Raw genomic sequence first — 12,285 nt, 5'->3', positions numbered from 1 at the left:
TTTGAACCCAAGAACTCCTGTCTGGCTCTCAATCCACCAAAACATCAAGCAGCTCCACCAACAATTCTTTTTATTATGTTGGTTTCTTGGTGATGTACTAGCAATACTACTTAACAATCAACACCTCAAACCAAAGTTCAAATGAAATAGTTGTGGTTCTAGGTGAGCTCCCTCTCCAGGTTTTTCCTTCAAGAGATGTCTAAGCAAATGCATATAGAGTCATTGAGAAGCAATAGTAAAATCTGGATCTGTTTGACTTTGCTATCAGAATCTATCCCTCTAAATTCAAAATGAAAAGTTGCCCAATAGTATATTTTGGGGCAAAAGTATTTCCATATTAAATTCGGATGTGCCCTATGATTCAGATCCAATTCTGTCTTTTATATCTATAAATTATATTCACAGGGTCACATTAAATAGCATTAACTCAATAACATTTTCAAAGATGATACTTATTTGCCATCCAACAGAGAAAAAGACATATCATTTATGTTTTGCAATGGCTCAGTCCAAAGTCAGCTTTAAAACCATCTGAGAAACTATAATTGAATCAGCATATTATATATTAGCCATTTCATTTCTAAATATTACATATTTTCTGCTTATAAACAGTATGAGCATTCAATTTGAAATTTTATATATTTTTTTCAATTACTGCACCATTGCTGGTTCTTTTTGGTAGATATCTTATAAGGATGTTTAACCAAAGCAAGGAACTGCTGAGAATTCTCTTACAGTAATTTACAACAATATTCAAAAGGAGATTTTTTTCTTTGTCATTAGTGATCAATCTCTTTCTAAGGACTTCAATGTTGTCAATGTGAAAAAATAACTAATTCACTGTATCATATTTATTATCAACACTCAAAAGGTTCCATAAAATACCAATTGAAGTATCTATGAACCCAAATATATACACATGTAAATATGTGTGTGTGTGTGTATATATATATATATAATGAAATCTTATAATTAAAAATATACTATTTCTTGGTTAGACTATCTGAATAACTTAACTCTTTCAGAATGGAGAATAGCATATGATAGGCAATTTTATGGGTATCAAAATTCAGTTAATTAGTAAGAGGAAATAGAGGTCCTAACTAAAGGAGGCAAATCTAATCTAATAGGTATATAATAGGTATCACTGATATATAGTGTGATAAAATTCATGACTAGAATTATGGTAATCAATTAGTACATTGTATTCAAAAGAAACAGGATAGATAAAAATAGGAATAGGTAGTACTGTGAATTAAGAAGGTCTATCCCTGTTATGAAATCCAAGAATTAGGAAGAGGAAATACAACAAAGTATTTAAATAAAAACAATAGAGATAGAAGTGATTATTTCATCACAGTATAGAGACACCCAGACAAAAGAAGAAATAGATAAGATCAGGAAGGTTGAAAAATAATGAAAGAATCAATACCAGAAAAATGGATAGAAATGTGGATAGAATTGAGTTCAAGTTCCAGATCTGACACATACTGGTTACGTGAAACTTTATCAAAGATTAATGACTAAATTAACCATTTAATCTTCAAAATTTTAGTCAGTTCTCTAGGTTGCAAAGAAGTTATTGAGCTGCATTGATAGAGGGAGTTTCCTTACTTTGGAAGTCCCAATAACAATGAAATCAGAGTTCCAGTGTCTTTCCCTAAGAATAAAGTCTTACATTTAGGTTTTAAAAAGGCAACTTTGTTAAGTATAGAATGGTGTGGATTATGGTCAGAACTCCATTTATTGAAAAATACATGTTCAATCTAAGTCAACACTAGGTTTGGCTGACTCAACAGTCAAAAAATCTAGAGGATTTTAGAGTGAATTAGAAGCAATGCTTTTAGAACCAAGGATCTGACATTCCCACTCTATTCTATCATGCTCAGGTCACATCTCAAGTCCTAGGTTCAAGCATGGACTTTGTCAGAGAACAAGCAATATGATGAAGGGACTCCAGTCAGTATCCACTCAAGATCAATTCAAGGAAGTAGAGTTGTTTACCTTGGAGAAGGGAAGACTCAGGCTTGTAGGAATGGGGACAAGGGGACACAGGCAGAAGTAATAAGTAAGCAGGAAGGAGGTACAGTGTGTTAGCTATATTTAAGGTTTAGAAGGACTGTCATATGGAATAGTCAGGAGGACTTGAATGTTAATTAAGGCTCAAATATTTAAGTAGCCATGTGAGCCTGGGCAAGTCACTTAAGCCTCTCTCTGCCTCAGTTTCCTCCATTAGCAAGATGGGGATAATAATAGCACCTATCTCCTACAACTGTTTTGATCAAATTAGATGAAATATGTAAAGCCTTTGTAAACTTTAAATTGACATAAAAATGCTATGAATACTCTTGATCAATAAATGAGACTTGTTCTCTTTGGTGCCAAAAGGTAGAACTAAAAGCAATAAGTGGAATGTGAAAAAGCAAATTAGGGAGATAGTAGATTTTTTCCTCTCTGGATGTAAAAGAGGAGTCTGAATTATTACTCTTCTGATATGTTCCAATGACCATTCTTTTGGGGGATAAGTCAGATTGTTCCTTTCCAGCTTGGAAATTCTGTGTTTTATAAATATTACTCAAAGCTGAACTAATAGCAGATCTAAAAACAAAAAGCTCTTTTTGGATACTAAATGACTGTGTGGACTTTGAGACTACAAGTAGGAGCTTCTTCTAGGCCGATGGGTGGTACAGTAAACTGGATGCCAGGCCTGGAGTTTGGAAGACCTAAGTTCAAATTCAATTTCGAATGTGACTCAGAGCAAGTAGCTTAACCTCTGCCAGCTTCAGTTTCCTCGAGGGTAAAATGAAGATAGGATCTACCTCCAAAGATTCTCACAAAGATTAAATGAAATAATATTTGTAAAGTACTTAGCACATTGCCTAGTACATAACAGGTGGTGAATAAATGCGTGTTTATTCCTTCCTTCCTTTCTTGCTGTCATCCCTACACTGCAACACAAGAAATATTTTTAACCAATTAATTTCTCCGCTGAAGATTTCCAAGAAATTAACAAAAGAAATCTACAAAAGAGTAAGCTGGTCAAAAGGAAAAGGGGGTACTCCTAAATTTAGCACCTCTGTTTGGAAGATGAACGATCAAGAATTAGAACATGAGGCAGTTGGTATTTTACACCACTTGTTATTTACAGTTCAATTTTCTCAAGTAACAGATTTTGCAAGGTCCTATCTTAGAAAGTGAAATTTCTTAACATTTTCAATTCCTAGTTCATATGAAATTTTCCCCATTTTTTCTCTGTACCATAAACTTGATTTTGAACATTAGAAAGCCAAGTATTTTACAAAATATTCAACAGGAAAGTATCCACAAAAGTTCTTTGTCTTCCCTTCAATAAAACTTCTTGTTTTTCTAATCCTGCATGCTCAACAATTCATCTTTCATGCAACCTCAATTTTACAAATACTAACAAGAAAAGAGCGGCCCCTAAGCAGTCTTTCCCCATTGGTGGACACTTTCCTACACCTCCCTAGGGACTCTATGAATGCAATGCAGTATCAAATTATTCATGGGCTTTAAGCTGAGAACCATTTCTGGTTTGTTTTGCTTGACTCACATAAATTAAAATATTCAGAGAAGGAGGAACATTGCTTCTGTGCACTAATTTAATTTTCACACTGCAAGTACTGACTCCCACTAGTCACTATAGTACCAGCTGTGTCTGCTGGAAGTCCTCTTTTATCAGAGCAGAGGGAGAAGCCAGAATGCTGAAAAGTCAAAGAGCCCAAACTTTCTTCCTGGGACAGATCACCATTTTTATATGCTGAAATTCTTGTTTCTCTTACACAAAAAAAGCGAAATGTGAATTCTCTCTTATTCACGTTAAAATCAGGTAAACAGTACCCAATTTTGTCTTTGGCATTCATCAGACACTGAAGAAATATATAATGAGACAGCTGTGGAACAGTTAAAACTTAATTTCTTGAAATGCCAAAAAAATAAAAAAAAAGGGAGGGAGGGAAGTAATTCTAAAGAAAAAAGGTTTTCATCTTGGATTTTTTTCTTTTCTATTTTAAATGTCATGCATGGGTGGAAGAAGAAAACTGGCCTGATTTTAATACAACACACAGGATCCTTTCAAAGCAGAAAATGTAACAGCGAGGCTTTCCTAAGTCAAAACATTGCATTGGTTGCAAAAATTTTAATCTTCATTCTTTGACTAAGTTTCTATTTGCAGTACAAATCAAAATTACTTGAAAAATATTTGCTGTCTAATTATTTGGCATATTGAATACAAATAATTCTTTTTTCTAATGATACATTATTTTTCATCCAAGAGCAAAAAAGATAAGAAAAAGAGGAAAATCATAGAATAGTATTGCTTATGAGTGCCATTTAAAATTTTATCAAATAATCTACATCAGCTTAAAAGTCAAATATAGTTTACTTGACTAATTATACTTTACTTGAAACTTGACTGAAATTTTCTATCTGCAACAAAATGCAATTTTGTTGTCCTATTTTCTTGCAATGCACAGGAATTTTCAAAAACCAGCATATCAGGACTTGTACTTGCTGCATCCCTCTGTTAAGTGGACCCAAAGATGCCCAGGCATCACTAAACATATTAAGACCTCATTTTGCAATTCGGCAGAACTAAAAAGTCCTAGAGACAAAGCAAATCAACAGCTCAAGGGGACAGAATGGTTGCAGGTCTCCAGAGGAAAAATAATCGATCAGCCTCAGCCAGCATCATCAAGATGATATTTGTCTACCCAAGCAAATTCAATAGTGCTACCATAAGGACAATTGAAAGTAATGCACTAGGCCCTCATATTCCCTACGATACAAAAGACACACTTTACACATGCACAAAAGCTACACAAACATACAGACATGCAAAATGAATGTTTTTAGTTGACTCTTTGCATTAAAATTGCTTAAAGAAGAGGGTAGCTTCAGAAAAACAAAATCATTTTGGACCAAGATTCAGGGTACTTTGGTTCTTTTGCTTAGCTTTTCCACTAATAGAAGCCTTTAGCAGATCATTTGACATTTCTTAGCTTCTCTTTCACTATTTGTAATATTAGGGATTGATACTAAGTAATCTTTGTTCTAGAATTTCATAGTTCTAAAAATGTGAAAATATGTTTCCATTACTAAAAATAATAAATGAACAATGAATGTACTATGTGTCTGAAGACCTGGATTCCAGCCTTTTTAATAGCTATGACACTGGTCATACTGCCTGATCTCTCTAAGCCTCAGTTTCCCCATCTATAACTAAGGGGCCACAACCTGTTTGGCCTACCTCACAGGTATTGCAAATCATAAAATATAGGTGAAATGAAATAATTAATGTATGTAAGAGTAGTATGAAAATTTCCAAATATAGAAATAAAAGGAATTATTATTTTTCTATCCACTTTGCACATCTCCCTCCCTTAGACAACTCTATTTGGATTGTAACCTTCAAAGTCGGCAGGATGTTCCTCATCATGATTTTGCAACATAAGTATAATCATAGGTCCAGATCAAACAAAGAAATACAGTATTTGAAAAATATTGTTGTTGCTATTTCTGAATTAACAAATGGTCAAAGACTATGAATGAGCAGTTTTCAGAAGAAATCAAAGCTATCAATAATCATATGAGAAAATGTTCCAAATCACTCTTGATTAGAGAAATGAGGTACTGTCACACACATATCAGAATGGCCAATATGTCAGAAAAAGAAGAGGATGTGGCAAAATTTAGACACTAATGCATTGTTGGTGGAGTTGGGAACTGACCCAACCATTATGGAATGCAATTTTGAATTATGCCCCAAGGGCTATAAAACTCTACTAATGAGTCTATATGGGAAAGAGATAATAAAAAAGGAAAAGGACCTACTTGCCCCCCCACACACAAAATGTACAGAAACTCTTTTTGTGGTGGCAAAATATTGGAAATTGATGGGATGCTCACCAATTGAGGAATGGTTGAATAAATTGTGGCAGATGATGGTGATGAAATGCTATTGTGCTATAAGAAATGATAAGCAGGATGACTTCATAAAAAGTTGAAAAGATCTACATGAACTGAACCAGAATTAAATGAGCAAAACCAGAATGTCATACACAATAACAGCAATATTGTATAACGTTCAACTGCAAAAGACTTAACTACTCACAGCAATATGATGATCTGGGACAATTCAGAAGGACTTATGACAAAGGATGTTATCTACCTCCAGAGAAAAAAGTCAGATGCATATCCAAGCGTACTATCTTCTACATGAGTTGATTTGAGGGTTTTGGTTTTATATGAGTAATTGCTTACAACAATGACCAATATGGAAGTATGTTGTGCATGATAAAGACATATAATACTGACCACATTACTTACTATTTCTTGGTGGGGAGGTGAGGGTAGAATGGAGACAATTTTAATCTTATAATTCCAGAAAATATATGTGGGAACTTGTTATTGCATGTCATTGAGAAAATACAATATCTTTGAATTAAAAAAGAATTATGCTTCTGGTAACCTAAATTAAGTTCCCAAAAGAAATTAAAAGTTGAAAAAAGAATAAGGGAAGATATGAACTTTAGTTACATTGGGAAACATATAATACACTTTAAGTAATTCCTGGGTTTCAAAGAATGCATACTCCTGAAATAAGTCCACAATATTTATTTATCTATCTGAAAAAACACCCTTCTGTCTTAGAATAGATTGTATGTATTAGTTCTAAGGTCCAAGAGCAGGAAGGACTAGGCAGTTAGGCTCAAGACTTGCCCAAGATCATACAGTTAGAAAGTATATAAGGCCATATTTGAACTCAGGACCTCCTATCTCTGGACATGGCTCTCCAGTCACTGATATATACCCAGCTACCCTTCTCTGAAGTATTTATTAAGGACTTAAAGATATGGAAAGTGAATGAGACATAGATTTTTGTCTATAGTTGATGTAAATATTTATCTTGGATAAGCATATTTATTATAATTCATTTTGTAGTTATAACAAATATATGAATTAAATTATTGTTATGCAACATATTATGATATATATATAATGAAAATAAATGGTAACTAAAAATTGAAAAGCAGGTTGAAGCAGTACATAGAAACCTTTGCATCAGAAAGCTCCACATTAAATGTCTCTATCAAGCATAGGGTAAGGATGAGCAAGCCATTAAACCTCTGGGTAATGGCAGAAAACAGACTGAGAGACAGTCAAGGTTCCAGGTGGAACACAGCTAGATCTAATAAGATGAATGTTAGTAGGGAGAAATGGAAGAACTTACACATGGTTCAGAAATTCAATGTCACAAGTATCAGATAATGCCAAACATTTAGAGGAAGCATGTTGAGAAAGGGTATTTGTCTGAAAAAATATTTGGTAATAAACTGCAGACTCACTATGAGTCAAGAGAATAATATGGAAGTGAATAGAAAAAAGAAAAAAATAACAAACTAAGAGTTGTGTTAAGAAAGACACAACTTCCTGAAAAAGAGAAATGCAAGTCTCATTGTATTCTGTCCCAGTCAAGTCACATATCCTGGAGGAAAAATTTTAGTGTGCATACCAAGTTAAAGAAAAGAGGAATATTGAAAGTGGGGAAGACATCCAGGGGAAGGCAACAGGAATGGTTAAGGAACTTGACCATACAAGTCCTCCTGAGGTATCAAAATGTAAAGACAGGGAGAAGGGCTACTTCTGGCCTCCCACCTGTCACATCTAGCAGCTAGTGCTACTGTGACTGTTACAAAACAGGTCTTGCATCCTATTTACTATGAATTATGCTTCCCCTACCCTGGGTGAACTAACCAAAGGCAAAGGGGTAAAAAAGGTGAATTTTATCTTCTAGTATATTATTTGTAGAAATAATTTCATGTAAAATAATTTATAATAAGGAAATAATTCATTACCAACAATTTCAATCATAAAAGGATTATAATACAGTAGTATAGTCTTTAACATTTCTTAGCATACCTTCCTAATATACATTTAGGTAAAATAAGATCTGAATAAAAGACTAAATGAATTTGGTATTAACAGAAGGATAGGAGAAGAAAGAGGAGGGTGGAGAGGTAGAGTAGAATTAAGTGTGGGTGTTTAGGGAAAGATACAGGTCAAAAGAAATGGAAATGTAGAGTTAAGAGATATAAGGTGGATATTACTTAAAATAAGAGAAGTTATCACATCCGATATGGAAAGTAAGAACAATCAGCAAGGATGAGAGTAATAGCAAAGGAGAAAGAGTATGAGTATCAAAACAGGAAAGATGGGCAAAAAAAACTGAGAGAAAAAAAGGTGAAAATAAAAGTAATACATGAAATTCTAAAACCCAAAGGATATTTTGTTTATTTGTCTCTTAAATGAAATAGTATCATTGTGGGGCTTTTTTAATACCAGGGGGAAAATAATAGACCATAAACCACAAGCTCTCATCCAACTAACCTTTCCTACATAAGATAGTTTAAGAAAAACAAACCATAAATTTGAAACTATAAATCACTGGAGCCCATTTGTCACTCCTACTATCCCACTTCAACTCCACTTGTCATCAATCATAATGATTAGTAGCCATAAAAGAACTAAAGAACAGAGAATATAAGATAACTTGGTTTTTTGCTGTTTGAAAGATCTTCAAATCTATTTTGGTACAGAAAGAGATGGAAAAAAATCTAAGATAAGTGAGAAATGAATATTATTTTACATAAGACTAAAGGTTAATAAGCAAGGTTGAAGGAGAAATGATAATATAACTAAAAATGTTCACCATTTTTGCTGATATTTTCTTGCTCTTATGAGCTTATATTAGTTCATCAATTTTACTGCACATACTCCCTAAATTTATTTCTCAAGACCAACACTCTGAAAAGTTCTTAAGACACATTGCCTGGCATATAATAGGTATTTAAACAATGCTTTTCATTTGATGATTAATGTTGATCACAAAAATAATTTTCAAAATGGTTCACATTTTTATCTGCCAGTCTGATCTTATGTATTTACAGTTCAAAAGTCACTTTCATTTCCATGATCACATCTGATTCTAACAACCAACATGAGGATGAGGGAAGAAAGAGAGAAAGGAAGAGAAAGAAAGGAGTAAAAAAAAGGAGGAAGGGAGGGTATTAGGAAAGGCATTATATCTTCCATTTATAGATAGAGACACAGATTCAGAGATTCAATGTCAAAATGATAGAACTAAAGTTGACATTTTCTGGCTACAAATCCAGTGTTCTTTCCGTGACATTATGGTACTGGGAAAGATCACAGAGCAAAAATAACTGAAAATGGGTCATCAGAGATAATGAGATTTGGTTATTCCATTATACAAAGAGAAGAAAAAATCTATGAAAGTAGACATGCTATAAGGTCCATTAGTATCTATATAAGATTAAAAGTTTTTTTTAAGGAAAACCCTTCCTCTCAAAGAGGTGAGATGAATTCTCCAGTGTAAAATCTGTAGGAATATATAATCAAGAGTTTCATGGGAAGGTAAGGCATAAATGAATTATCTGTACCACCACAGAGAATATATCATCAATAAGACTGAGTAAAAAAACTGTCATATCACATCACATTTTCCATTATATTTTGTAACAATGACCGTAATTAACATATACCTACTTTTTTTCAATTTGTACACTAATATTACTAATTTCATGGAATTTCTTTAGAATTTTAGACTACTCAGAATTACTCCAAATATTTTGTTGATAGACTTTCTTTAGTATTATGATGAATTTTTAATTATTCCCTCTGTGACTATTCCAAGGCAAATGATAAATCCTAATCTGGTTTTCTGCTCTTAACCAGGGTGCTCTAAGACATTCTGCATGCTCTAGGGACACCAAATATTTTTAAATATTAAAAATACAAACCTATTGCTGCTCTCCCCCTTCCTATTTTCACAAAATTTGGAAATTCTTTCTCTAAACTAAACATAGTCTTTGGACTAGCTGCTATTTTGAATTATATGTATTACTACTTGATTCCCAGAATGCAGAATATTATATTTATAGTTTTGCTTTACAGCCATTTCATTATTCTTCCTAAGGACTGCATGTGGTAAGTACAGGTCTAACCAGAGTCCTTCTGCCAATATTAAGGCAAACAAATAAACTTTTTAAAATGATTTTTAAGTCCTCTCACTTTCCCCCACAAAAAGCTTAGGTTTCCTCGGGAATGGTTGGCAGAAAGGATGATTCTTAGTAGCTATACCTAGAAATCCTCCAATGAACTTAAAAAAATTTTATAGCTGGTAGGAAATTTAGAGATTGTTTAATCTACCCTCCTCATTGTACAAAGAGGAAAATGAGGACAAGAGAGGTCAACGATTCATTCTGGTTCATAATAACTCAAATGAAGTGATTTGCTCATATCCCAGAGCTGGTGAGGCAAATACAAATAGAATAATAAAAATACAGTTCTCTTCAAATCCCAGGCTATATTGTGCTGCCTATGGAAGAAACTCTCTGTGGGTGAAACTGATTTCTGGCCTAATCCTTCATTAGGGATGCCATAGAATTTCCCCTACATAAAAACCTCTTCCACAAAATCACTGACATTTGACTGCTGATTCATTCAACCCACCTTGAAGCTTCTGTGGGCAGCAATCCCTACACTTAATTGTCCCACTTTAAAGATGAAGTATAAGGAAATAGAGATGTACATAGATCAAATAAGCTAAAGTCACATTTTCTTATTTTTAAAGACTTTACAAGGAGCCCCCAAAAAGCAAAAGGTTTTTTTTTTAAAGAAATTACACTGGTTTTACACAATCAACTTATTTAGAAAATATACGCCTGGAGACTTCCGGTTAAGATGGCGGCTTAGAGAAAGCTGAAGTTCAGATCTCCGGAAAACCCTTCCCGACCGATCTCAAACTAGAAGCTCCTAAGGCGCCGAAATTCAAAACGATCAACAGCACAGACCCTGGGAACCCTCCTCCTGGACCTGGACCCGGTTCAAAAGGTACGGCTCCCCTTAAAAGCCAGAACCCGAGATCCCTCGGACCTCAGGGGTAGGAGCGCAGAGTCCAAAGCTCCCGGAAGCGGCAGCCGCGCCGGGCTCAGAGAGCAGGGTCTGAGGAACAACAACCCTCAGGGTCTTCTACCCAAGTCCCAGTCCGGGTGAAAGTTACTGCCTGGGGCCTCCGCTGCAAAGAGCTGGTCAAAACAACAGCAACCCTCAGGGCGGGCAAGACAGCCTCACGGGCTGGATCCTGCTATCCAAGTCTCAGTGAAAGTCTGTGCTCTCCGAGCTTGGGGAAGCGGCAGCCCATCCCCCCGCAGGCCGACGAAACAGCCTCACGGCCAGGGATTCTGAAGGCAACTTCCGGAAATCGAGCCAGGGGAAGAGTGTGGCCTCGTGGTCCGACCCTTCCATTCCAGTTCCAGTGAGGCATATTCAGTTTAACCCAGGGAACGCTCATAGAACCAACATCTGCCCAGGACTAAAGCCTCTGATCACCAGACAAAGACAAGAAAAGCCAATCCTCCACGTTCAGAGATGACAAACTCCACAGAAGCACAGAAGCCCCAAAATACCAAGAAAAATAAGAAGAAAGGGGCGACTCTGGACACATTCTATGGAGCCAAAATACAAAATACAGAGCAGATAGAAGATATACAAGAAAATTCTCCAAAATCTTCCAAAGGAAATAGAAACTCTCCACAAACCCATGAAGAATTTGAATCAGAAAGGACCAAAAAGATGGAAGCCCTCTGGGAGGAAAAGTGGGAAATGATGCAAAAGAAATTCACGCATCTACAAAACCAGTTTGACCAAACTGTAAAAGAAAACCAGGCTTTAAAGCAAGAACTAATAAAGCAAAGCCAAAACACCAAGAAATTAGAAGAGAACATAAAATATCTCACCGACAAGGTGATAGATCTGGAAAACAGGGGGAGAAGAGAAAATTTAAGAATAATTGGACTCCCAGAAAAGCCAGAAATAAACACCAAACTGGACATGGTGATACAAGATATAATCAAAGAAAATTGCCCAGAGATTCTAGAACAAGGGGGCAATACAGCCACTGACAGAGCTCACAGAACACCTTCTACACTAAACCCCCAAAAGACAACTCCCAGGAATGTAATTGCCAAATTCCAAAGCTATCAAACAAAAGAAAAAATCCTACAGGAAGCCAGAAAAAGACAATTTAGATATAAAGGAATGCCAATCAGGGTCACACAAGACCTTGCAAGTTCTACGCTGAATGATCGTAAGGCATGGAACATGATCTTCAGAAAGGCAAGAGAGCTGGGTCTCCAACCAAGAATCAGCTACCCAGCAAAACTGACTATATACTTCCAAGGGAAA

At 35.2% G+C, this 12,285-nt stretch overlaps 1 protein-coding gene across 1 annotated transcript in view; it reads right to left on the bottom strand.

Annotated features, from left to right (window-relative positions):
- The window catches only part of TLL1 (tolloid like 1), a 263,160-nt gene that overhangs the window by 84,837 nt on the left and 166,038 nt on the right, over positions 1 to 12,285 (bottom strand). The gene's annotated exons all lie outside the window — the stretch shown is intronic.

This window comes from Monodelphis domestica, chromosome 6 (assembly GCF_027887165.1).
Source record: "Monodelphis domestica isolate mMonDom1 chromosome 6, mMonDom1.pri, whole genome shotgun sequence".
Lineage (NCBI taxonomy): Eukaryota > Metazoa > Chordata > Mammalia > Didelphimorphia > Didelphidae > Monodelphis > Monodelphis domestica.
Note: the sequence above shows the minus strand (reverse complement) of the source record. Positions and strands in the feature narration are given on the sequence as shown.